The sequence below is a fragment of the Mytilus galloprovincialis genome, chromosome 8 (genome assembly GCF_965363235.1).
Source record: "Mytilus galloprovincialis chromosome 8, xbMytGall1.hap1.1, whole genome shotgun sequence".
In the NCBI taxonomy this organism is placed as follows: Eukaryota; Metazoa; Mollusca; class Bivalvia; order Mytilida; family Mytilidae; genus Mytilus; species Mytilus galloprovincialis.
Window position 1 is genome coordinate 59,368,311 of NC_134845.1, and position 12,803 is coordinate 59,381,113.

Here is a 12,803-nt window from a genome sequence, read left to right on the forward strand (position 1 = left end):
GATTGATGTTTAGACGAGTTGTATATAAGTAATAGTATTGTATATATCTCACATCTATATTTACTTCAAGCCGTTTAATATCAACTTTCAGAACTATAGTGCGTACAATGCAAACATTATATCGTATAACTAAATACCGGAAGATGTAGTATGAGTGCCAGTGAGACAACTCACCACCCAAGTGACAATGTCTTTAAGGTAAAAAAATGATAGATAATTGGACCAAATATCCACTTATTTGTAAACAAAAATCAGCTTGATATGTGTAATTTGTATATTTAATCACATACATTATTTAATAATATACACTTGTCATTCTTTCCTTGGAGATAAATTAATTTATCGCTACAACTGTTCCTGAAAGACTTTAAATAGGTGTGACCATGTATAATGATCCAATTGACAGGCTATGCATATTATAACGCAACTTATTGTGTAATTTGCTATCTCATCTTCATACAAACAATAAACTATTCATGTGTTGACGAAGTTTCTTTGTATATTTTAGATGTTTGAACGGTTTAGTAAAAACTAAAATCGTGGATTTAAATTAGATTTCTGTTTAAATTACTTAATATTGATTGCAACACTGTTGGAACACCTTGCTTCTGGCGGTGTTATATAATAGAAGTGGTAGTATTCTTCTGTCTCCTCTGTTTCAAGTCCTACTGCTGTTGTCTGCGCGATTGCTCCTGAACCAATCCAGAGTTTTGAGAAACTTCAAGTTTAATATGCATTACTTTTGAATTTTCTTTTTTATTATTCGGGTGAATAGGGGTTTTTGATTGTAAAACTCCTCTAGCACACTACAGCACAATGTGGTATCATCTGTTTTCCTAAATCATTATACGAGTTTTATCTAATTGTCTCAAATCTTAACCATGTAAATTTATCTATTAGTTGGAAACATCATTTCATTTCGTTTTTTTAATTGAAATTGTTTTTACTGGTTCCCTTGTGCATATCAACAACCTTTTTCCAATACAGGGTATATATACCAGTCAACAAAAGATACACGACTTTGAAATCAAATTGATCAAAAAGTATTTGATATAGAACAAAAAAGATGCACTATTTTAAAAACTTTTCATTTGCCATGTACATGATGTATGTGCATATAATTATGAAAATCAAAATCTGTCGGAAAGAAATTAAATGCCGCGGAAATGATCACAGGATTCAAATTATTTTGCGAAAAAATCGATTAAAATCGACATACAATTTTCAAAGTACTGAAAAAAGTTATAATTTGATTAAAATTATGCAATATGCTAATTATGTTATGTGCATGTTGTAAATTATGGGTCGAAGTATTGTGTTTTATTTTTAGTTATTTTTTTGAAAAAAAATAATTTTCTAAATCTCAAAAAATGAAAAAAATAATAATATGTTTACTTCTTAAATCAATGCTTAAGACATGGAAACACCACACTGTCAATTTTGAACCTTTCAGATTAGTTTAAAGTTGATATATGCTGTACATGGTAAAAACAAGGATAATGTATGCATTTCACCGATTTCTTATGTGGCCGAATTTCGCTTTACAAATAAAAGAAGTTTTAAAAATTGTCATATTTTGTAAATTTTTTCCAATAAAAATAATTTCACTCAATGACGTCATGGAAGCAAACAATTGATTTTTGTAAACAGATTTAATGTTCAATATTGGTCGTATATAATGAAACCTTCATCTTGAATTCGAAAAAAAAATTGTTGTGTATCGTTTCTTTTGTTGACTAGTATATGTTCGTTTCTTCAATATCTCTGGGAATATGCCATTGCTGTTGGAGGATTTCTACAGTTACTCGAAGCTTTCACCACTCCAGTATTCACCTAATTTGTGTTGACATGATTTATCACTGATACGATCATAATTTAAAAAATTAAAAAAAAAACAATAAGGATGTCATACCTAATGAATAGATGATATCAGTTGTATATGACAAAACCTTTTTTTTTTTTTTGGAATTATTGGTTCTTAATGTTGCGCGAATTCGTACTTTATTTGGTATTTTAACGCTTGCTTTATTCGAACGTCAAATCGCTCGTCTGGCGTACAAACAAATTAAATTGTTATCTCTCAAACGGTTGTCTAATAAAAGTTGAAAAAAAGTTCAATACGGTATATATTGTTTATTTATTGGAAGGGGCTAGTTGAAATCATTGTGGTAGCGTTATTTCTACTTTGGTTTGCTGATGATTGAATTCAAACTGTACAGACTTTTTATAAAACAGCATAGAAACGGTTGATACTGGTATAAAAACTCCGCTGTACATGTAACATCTTTTTTACCAAAATTCTTAAAGGAGTGAATACCTCTCAAATTTCAACTCGAAATTTAATTTATTACTTCATATTTCCTGCTTTCCTCTGTAATTGTTTATGTTACTTTATAAAAAAGGGAGGCACTGACTTACACTTATAATCAATCTTTTTGAAAGAAATTGAACAAAATTCCCTTATCAAATATATTACAAAACGACAATTTTCCAGTCATATTGATTAATTACTGAACTGTCTCAAGATGAGCGCTGACGAACCACATCTGATGCAGTAGTATGCTTTAAATACACATTAATTTAGGTATTTATGCATGCTGAAAAACATTGAAACCAATAGGGATAAAATCCGTTAATTTCTATATTTTTCAAACTATGTGAAATTCTCCATTACGCACTGCATGGATTACAGTCATACTTACAGGTATGAACTTAATACTTTTGAACGCTAACATAAGGAAGAAAAGCCTTTCGTGTCAATTTAGTAATTTAAAAACATTAAGGCGGTTGGTAATATATTTTCTAAGTGCATTTTATTTTGTAGAATCTTTTCATGTATAATCATTAGTGAATGGCAACAATGAATTTTAAAATGTGTTGAACTAGACACAGTATACACTAACATTCTTTACCTTATGATTTTTTTACATAATTATACACAGTACTAGAACACACCCGTGATATCACGGGTCCGTGACTGAATTAAAGTATATAACTATGCGCAAGCCTTATTTTAGTATTAGTATTGTCATCTGATAAAGTCATGCCGATTATAAGATACAGTTTTTCTCTGCTTTCAAGTCTTTCTGTTTGAACCCGTCGAACTGAAACAATAATATTAATTATTTGGAAAACAAAAGGTCCTGGAATAGAGTATTTTTTAATCAACAGCATTGTCCTATATAAGTTATAAATAAAGTTGAATTCTTTGCTTCGCTGTTTTACGTCATGCCCACTAACAAATTGAAAACTGTACCTATACGCCTTATTTTTAGTCCAGATTTTTAGTATTCGTATTGTTATCTTAGAAAGTCTTACTGATTAAAATACTACATTAGGTAACAATTTGACAATTTAGTAGTGTCAACCCTGTGGTTATGACCTGTGTATATAGCATATTAATCCTGAATACAACGTTTGGTGGTGCGCCTGTCAGATGCGGAACGTACAGATAAGGTAATAGGTAACAGGTGAATATACTATTGGTATCGGTAGCGGACTTGACCCGGAACTTCTTAATTATTGGCAATATTAATTACGTGGAAAACAAAAGGGCCTGGAGTGGTGTAATTTTTAATCTACACCTTTGTACTATATTAGTTATATATAAAGTTGAATTCTGTGATTCGTCGTTTTTACGTGATGACGGCTGACAAATTGGACCTCGTAATTTTAGTATTATAGATACTTACACCTACTTACTTCATATTATGATTTTTTTTATATAATTATATAATTTTTAAATACATTGAAGAAACACGATTTTGTTATTTCGAAAGGAATTGTTTGACATCATGAATTGTATATCGTTCACTATTTTTGTCCATAATGAAACGACAGGTTCCAATTTGTTATTTTTAACAAATTTTACATTCGAAGTTTGCAAAACTAAATGAATGGCTTTGACTCTTCCTTGTATGCCGTTTTATAATGAAGTGCCTTTGTCCAACCTCCTTGTAAAAGATCTTGACGATTAATATCAATTTTTTTTAAGCACAGCAAAAGCTCTACGATTTAATTCAATATTTACAATTATATTGAGAATAAAAACAGGAATTACCGAACAGAAATTTTTTTGACACTATTCGAGACAATTATGAAACGTATAGTTCATTTTTTTATTCTAAACTAGGTCGGCATTTTTAAATGGCCAAACTGAATTGGAGTGTTGTTCGTCTGGTTTGTATGCCTGTTTTATGTTTTAAGACGTCAGTTTTATCATGTAAATCTTTTATATTCATTTGATAAAATTTACTGTTTGCAATAGCATAAATTGTTCTATATAATAAGGATGTTCTTATCACAAGCAGAAAACTCTAGCCGTATTTGGCACAACCTTTTTCAACTTTTGATCCTCAGAGCTGTACAACTTTGTACCCTGCTTTTTTTTTACTTTCGAACTTTTATATCTGGGCGTCACTGGTAAGTCTTGTTTGGACGAGGTGCGTTTTTGACGTAAAGAGTTTTAAACCTTATGCCTTTTGTTATCTATCATTCATGTGTTTCTTTGCCTAATACGTTCTCCTACTTATTTGTATTGTAGTCCTGTATTATTATGTTGTCATTTTAATGTTATATTTAACAATTCCATCAAAGTGCGAGGTTTGGCATGCCACAAAACCAGGTTCAAGCCACCATTTTTTCTTTAAAAATGTCCTGTACCAAGTCAGGAAAATGGCCATTGTTATATCATAGTTCGTTTCTGTGTGTGTAATATTTTTACGTTGTGTTTCCATTGTGTCGTTTGTTTTCTCCGATATTTGAGTGTGAATTCACATTACTATATGACGTGTCACGGTACTTTTCTATCCCAAATTCATATATTCGGTTTTGATGTTATATTGGTTATTCTTATCGGATTTTGTCCAATGCTTAGTCCGTTTCTGTGCGTGTTACATTGTAGTGTTGTGTCGTTGTTCTCCTCTTATATTTAATGCGTTTCCCTCAGTTTTAGTTTGTTACCCCGATTTTGTTTTTTGTCTATGGATTTATGAGTTTGAACAGCGGTATACTACTGTTGCCTTTATTTATTGACACTTATACCGCACACCTTCCCTTTTTTATAACTGCTCCAGGAGGCGTATACAGTAAATAAAGTCATCAGTAATGTACCACTGTTCGCTCACACAGTAAGATTGTTATTTGCTGATTTTTTGTGAATGGGTATGTAATGAATTTCTTTATAAAATACTATAGTTCGTAATAAACGGGTCTCATTTAAATTACATTGTTTGCTTGCGTGAGTCGCAATGGTTGTTCGACTGTATTAATAAAAATTAAAAACCACATTTTTTAGAAAAGAATTTATGATAACTTGTTGATAAACAAGAGTCATGCTTAATAAGTAAAACTGCGAGTTCTCCACTCGTTTAATGTGTGTGAGCTTTTGATTTTGCAATTTACTTAGGGACTTCCGCTTAAATTTCCTCGTTGCTCGTTAGATTTGTTATTGTACTTTCGACACTATATTACACAAAGTATAGTATGTTTAAAGTGAACAATGAAATTCGATCGTCATTAAAAAGTATATATATGATGATATAAATGAGAGGGTGTCTTTATTTCTGTATTATTATTTTTTTAATATTTTGGTACTATTTTCTCTATTGTTTGATAGGTTTGTACATTTTCGATTCTTTTCTTCTTTTAATACTTGTGTAATCTTTTACATTTTTCTCTGTCCTCTATTTATACTGAAGTTAATTCTTTAATAAAATTGTCCAACATTCTCAATTCTATAGGCCCCATTCTGTCCTCGTCGGTGTTATTACTGCATTTCATAATTGTTAGGTTTCTGTTATTTAACACACATGAAAATGAAACTAAGTACATGTTTTGTCGCATTTCACAAAAAGATTGAAGTCCTTGTACTCCAACAATGCATGAAAAGGGGAATTTTGATTTCGTTTTCTTTTCAAATATGATTGCGTGTTTTTAATTTGTATTTAATTACATATCAAGTTTTATTGAGGTCTAAGACTTACTTGATTTCTATAGGAAAAAAACTTGAAACTGATGTTTTAATTTTTTTCTAATTTCAAAGTTAATTTATGTTAGACTAATCATTCGGATCACTTTTTGAAATGGCTCTTTTCTTTGTGTAATCAACAACAATCCTGTTCGTTATAATTATATATTTTTTATCCTATTTTTTCTCAATGTATTGAAAGTTGAATACCTTCAAAAATTCAGTATGAAATTAATCTAAATTCTGAATAGATTCCAAAATTGAATGTTGAATACTTTTAACAGATATTGTATATCTCAAAGGAGACAAACGATCGGCAGAAATCACTAATCGATATGAAAACCATGGACAGATAATTTACAAGAATAGTGGTGAACACGATTCCATGAAATCACCGAGGCAGTTTTATAGTTTCGAAAGGATGACTTTAACAAGTAGTAATTTTTGGTTCTATTGTGTTTTTCATTTTCAATGAAGCAAAAAAGAAACATTTTACAAAATGTGTTCAGCTAAAAAATAGAATTGATTGTACGTAGCTAAAATTCGATTAACACATTTAACGCTTTACAGCCAGTTTTTTTTTCGAATAATTCGCAATTTGTACAAAAAGGTAAAATAAATAAAGAGAACAATGCAGATTACCACGTGTAACCTCAAAAAAGGTACAGAAATCATACATAAATATGTGGCCAAAATTGAAGATCGAATTTTATTTGTTCAATCATAAATGAAAGTGAAATTTTGCTTTTGGCAGGCAGTTTGCTTTAGTTTGACAAAGTGACCACAGAAACATCACTGATAAATAACTCACTTGCAAGTGAAAAATGCAATTTGACCCAATTAAATCCGTATTCATATGAACTTTAATTGAACCTCTTTACTAGAAATGGGTCGCATAAGAATAAGGCATGTTCAGCAAGCAAAAGTAAAAAAATGTCAACATTGAAAGTGAAACAAAGGTAAACCGTTGGATTGACTGTTTGTATCTATAAAACCTTCTTATACAGGTAAAAAGATTATTAACATATTTTTCACCTTTTGTATGAAATCAAACAGACCTAGATAAAATCTAATTGCACAAATTCGCTATCTATTTATATCTATATGTATGTTTAGATCGGGTTATAAAGTATGCATTTTGTGCAGGGCTAGTACAGGATACAGTATTTTACCTAATATTTATCATCTTTCTAATTAATTTCAACAGGCTTCACATAAACATATTAGTGATTTCCGTTGATGGGATACTAAAATTGTCATGATTTTGACAATTTGAGAGTATCTAAAAGGACATCTGGGATTTAAATTAGAATTCTGTTTAAATAACTTAATATTGATTCGAACACTGTTGGAACATCCCGCTTCTGACGGTTCTCCTTAATCATCAATCGAGTTTCATCTAATTGTCTCAAATCCAAACCATGTAAATTAATTTGTTAATTGGAAACATCTTTTTATTTCGTTTTTTTTTTTTATTTACATTATTTTTGTTGGTTATATCAACGACCTTTTTCTAATACCTGGTTTATATGATGAGTTTCTTCCCTATCTATGGGTGGATGCCATTGCTGTCGGAGGACTCCTACATTTACTCGCAGCTTTCACTACTCTAGTATTCACCACTTTCGTGTTTGCATGAATTTTCAATGATACGATCATAATTTTAAAATTAAAAAAAAAACACTACGGTGGTCATACCCAATGAATAGATAAAAGTAGTTGTATTTTTAACAAGAGTGCACACGCTAAAATGTCTCGCCTTCTATACTTATCATTGATATTATGTTGATAGTCCTAAGAATAAAGCTAAGCTTTATTACAACTGTCACATAAACTTAACATTAACCCAGATAACTAAACAAAGACCAATGAACCTTGAAAATGAGGTCAAGGTCAGATGAGCCATGTCAGGCAGACATGTACAGCTAACAATGCTTCTATACAACATATATAGTTGACCCATTACTTATAATTTAAGAAAAATAGACCAAAACACAAAAACTTAACACTGTGCAATTAACCGTGAAAATGAGGTCACGGTCAAATAAAACTTGAGCGACTGACATAAAGATCATAAAATATTTCCATACACCAAATATAGTTGATCTATGGCATATAGTATTAGATAAAAAGACCAAAACTCAAAAACTTAACTTTGACCACTGAACCATGAAAATGAGGTCAAGGTCACATGAGATCTGCCCGCTAGACATGTACACCTAACAATTATTCCATTCACCGAATATACTAGCCCTATTGCTTATAGTATCTGAGATATGGACATGACCTCCAAAACTTAACCTTGTTCACTGATCCATGAAATGAGGTCGAGGTCAAGGGAAAACTGTCTGACAGACATGAAGACCTTGCAAGGTACGCACATATCAAATATAGTTATCCGATTACTTATAATAGGAGAGAATTCAACATTACAAATAATTTGAACTTTTTTTTCAGGTGGTCACTGAACCATGAAAATGAGGTCAAGGACATTAGACATGTGACTGACGGAAACCTCGTAACATGAAGCATCTATATACAAAGTATGAAGCATCCAGGTCTTCCACTTTCTAAAATATAAAGCTTTTAAGAAGTGAGCTAACGCCGGATCACTATCCCTATGTTGAGCTTTCTGCAACAAAAGTTGCAGGCTCGACAAAAACCTATTTGGAATTATTGGTCTATAATGCTGCGCAAGTTTGTAATTTATTTGGTATTTTTTTTACTTTTTTGCTTTATTCGAGCGTTAATGTCAAACTGTATGTATGCTAAAACATATTTAAAATATTAAGGAGAAAACTCGTTCATTTCTGTATTTTTGTGATTTTTTCTGTTTTACGCTGCATGCATTACAGTCTTACTTAAAGGATTATATGTAGTTTTTTTGAACGCCAAACTAAAGAAGAAAAGCCTTTCGTGTCAAATTAGTCGTTTGAAAACATTAAGGCGTTTGATAATTTATTTTTCCAAGTGCATTTTATTTTGTAGAACCTTTTTATATATAATAATTAGTGAATGGTAACAATAACTTTTAAATGGTTTTTAACTAAACACAGTAAACACTTTCTTCTTATAATAATGCGGTTTTGTTTATATATAAATATATAGTAATTATAAATTGATTAATATATAAATTTAACATACATTTAAAAATCACGACAGCAATTATTTTTACATTATGAATTTTATATAGTTCACTATTTTTGTCAATAACGAAACTTCTGGTTCCAATTTGCTATTTCCAACTAAGTCTTAATTCAAAGTTGGCACATTTGAATTGAATGGTTTTAAATCTTATTTGTATGACAGAGTTAAAATTCTTTCTCTTGACACTAGATACCAAGTTCAATTTAATATAGCAAAAGTTTTACAATTAGATTTAATTTTTACAATAAAATGAAAAAAGGAACAGGAATGAGTCTTTTTAGTACAAAAACATGAAATTATATTATTGAATCAATACTTTCAAGAAATTCTTTTGGCATTATAAATTATACATAGTTCACTATTTGTGACAACTACATTGTATGAAACGTTTTTTGCATTTCTCTATTTAAAATTTACCCTGTATTTGCAATTGGCCGCACTGAATTGCATAGCTTTTACTCGTTTTAGTAGGACTTTTGTACGATATAACATCTCCATCGTTCCCGGTTGCTCAATATCAAGATTATATAAAAAAAGACCTAACGATTAGGTTCAACATTTACAATGAAATTGAGAATGGAAATATGGAATGTGTCAAAGATACAAAAAACCATACAAACAGCAAGGCCATCAATGGGTTTTCAACATAGCGAGAAAATTTCGCACCAGGAGGAAACCTATTTGTTTTTGTCTTTGTCATTTGATTAATAATGTGTTAAATTTGTAAGTTAACCTCTTCTTGTGTGTCCTGTATTGTAGGGTTGCATTCTCATTGTCCCATACATCATAACTTCTTTTTTCTAAACTATGTCCCATTGTATTTTAAATATTACTACGAGATATAGGCACAGCAATACAGCTGACTATGTGGTATATGTTTTGCTCGTTGTTGAAAGTCGTACGGTTAGATGTAATTGTAAACCTCTTTATTATTTGATATTTGGCGGAGAGCTGTCTTATTGACAATTATACTGCACACTTTTAATTTTTGATTACTGCTTCCAGGAGGCGTATACAGTAAATAAATCAACAGTAATGTACCACTGTTCGCTCATACAATAAGATTCATTTGTTATTTGCTGATTTTTTGTGAATTGGTAAGTAACTAATATCTTTTGAAATCCTTGTACAAAACTATAGTTTGTGATAAACGGGTGTCAGTTTAGTAACATATATTTGTTTTTCTACTTCGAACATAATACTACACGAAGAATGGCATGTATACAGTGAACAATGAAATTCGATCATCATTAAAAAAAAGTATATCTATGAGTATATAGATGGGAGGGCGTCTTCATTTCTGTATTAAAATTATTCTGATATTTTGGTATTATTTTTCTCTATTAATTGATAGGTTTGTACATTTTCAATTATTTAGTACTTGTGTCTGTCCTCTATTTATTCTGATCATTTTTCTTTAATAAAATTGTCCAACATTCCCCATTATATAGGCCTCATTCTGTCCTCGTCGATATTGATACCGATTTTCTGCATTTAATAATTGTTGGGTTTTGTGTTATTTAACACACATGAAAATGAAACTTAATATTTGTATTGTGCTCATTTGATAATTTTGTCGCAGTTCACAATAAGATTGATGTCCTTGTTTTCCAACAATGCATGAAAAGGGAAATTTTAATTTCGTTTTCTTTTTCAAACATATGTGAAAAAAAATATTTGTATTTAATTACATCGTTATGGTTCTTTCAGTTATGTAATCAACCACAATCCTTTTCGATACAATTATATATCAAGTTTTTTCCAATGTATTGAAAGATGAACACTTCAAAAATTTAGTTTGAAATTAATTTAAAATTTTAATAGATTTTAAAATTGAATGTTGAATACTTTTAACATATGTTGTATATCTAAAAAGGGACAAACGTTGCCAAATAGAGCGGCAGAAACCGCTAATCGAATTGAAAACCATGGACAGAAAATTTACCAGAATAGAAGAGACAAACAGGAGTCCATTAAAAACTAAATATATCGCAAAATAGAATAATAAAGATGGAATAGGAAAACCACTAATCAACCGAGAATGGCATCATGTCAACCTCAAAGGTGGTCAAATCCTGCTCCACTAGTGGAAACCTCCATATTGTCCATGTTCATTTTGATCAGTTGATGTCAATGTGAAGAAGAGAAGACTGGATAGTGGCTTCGACAAAAAAACCGAAACACTCAAAATTAATAATTCATATAAATTGGCGTCCGTATTAGTTTCTATAAGGATGATGATTATGGTGTATGTCTACTAAATGTCCAGCGTTAATGTTTAGAACGAGAACATGTTTGTGTAATATAAATACTAAATATAAATAAGATGATTTGTTATGAGCACTAATGACCCTGCTTTGTACTAGACCCACACACTAAGCCAGCCTATTTACTTGCTAGATCACAAGGTAAGAGTCCGTAAAAAGACATGTCAGAATTATCGGACACTTTATTTCAATTCCGAACCGACCAGTCTTTACTTCAATTCCTTTAAAGTAAATTAAATAGCATATACCAATGTTAATCTGATTTGAAGAGGCCAACCGAACTCGAGACGAACACGATTCCATGAAATCATCGAGGCGGTTTATTAGTTTCGAAAGAATGACTTTAAACAGTAGAAACTTTTGGTTCTATTTTGTTTTTCATTTGTTGATTACAAGATGTGTACAGCTATAAAATTAAATTGATTGTACGTAGCTAAAATTAGGTTAACACATTTATCACCTTATAGCCAGGATGTTCGAATAATTCGCAATTTTTACAAAAATACAAAAAGGTAAAATATATCAAGGGGACAATGCAGATTCACACGTGGAACCTCAAACACTGATACAGAAATCTTACGTTAATATGTAGCTATAATTGAAGATCGATTTTTATTTGTTCAATCATTAAAACGTAAAATGATGAAACAAAAGTTCGCTTTTGGCACCAGTTTGGTTTAGTTTGACAAAGTGACACAGAAACATCAGTAATAAATAACTCACTTGCAAGTGAATAATGCAATTTGACCTTATCAAATCCGTATTCATGTGAACTTCAATTGAACATCTTCACTATAGATGTTCAGCTAGTAAAAGTAAAAGAATGTCAACATTGAAAGTGAAACACAGGTAAATCATTTGATTGACTGTTTGTTTCTACAAAAAAAAACATTCTTATACAGGTAAAAACGATTAATAACATTTTGTTTTACCTTTTGTATGTAATCAAAGAGACCTAGAAAAAATCGAATTGCACTAAATTGCTATCTTATTTATATCTATATTTATGTTTAGATCGGGTTATGTGGCATGAATTTGTGCACGGCTTGTACAGGATACAGTATTTTACCAAACATTTATCATCATTCAATTTAATTTTAACAGGCTTCACATGAACATATTAGTGAATTCTTTAGATGGGATACTAAAATTGTTATGATTTTGTTAATTTGAACGTATTAAAGGGACATCTGGGATTTAAGCAATCTTGTATTTGTGTGAGCTATTTCTTTGTGAAAAAAAACAACATTTTCATTAATGTTTCATCATGAACAATTTAAATATAAATCATTTTTTTTACAATTATGTTACACTAAAAATTTATCTGTTAAGATCTTGAATATAATTTTGACTGTATCTTTGGTGAGTTTTTAAATCATTAAAACGGATATTACATTAAATAAAATGTAAAATTTTATTCA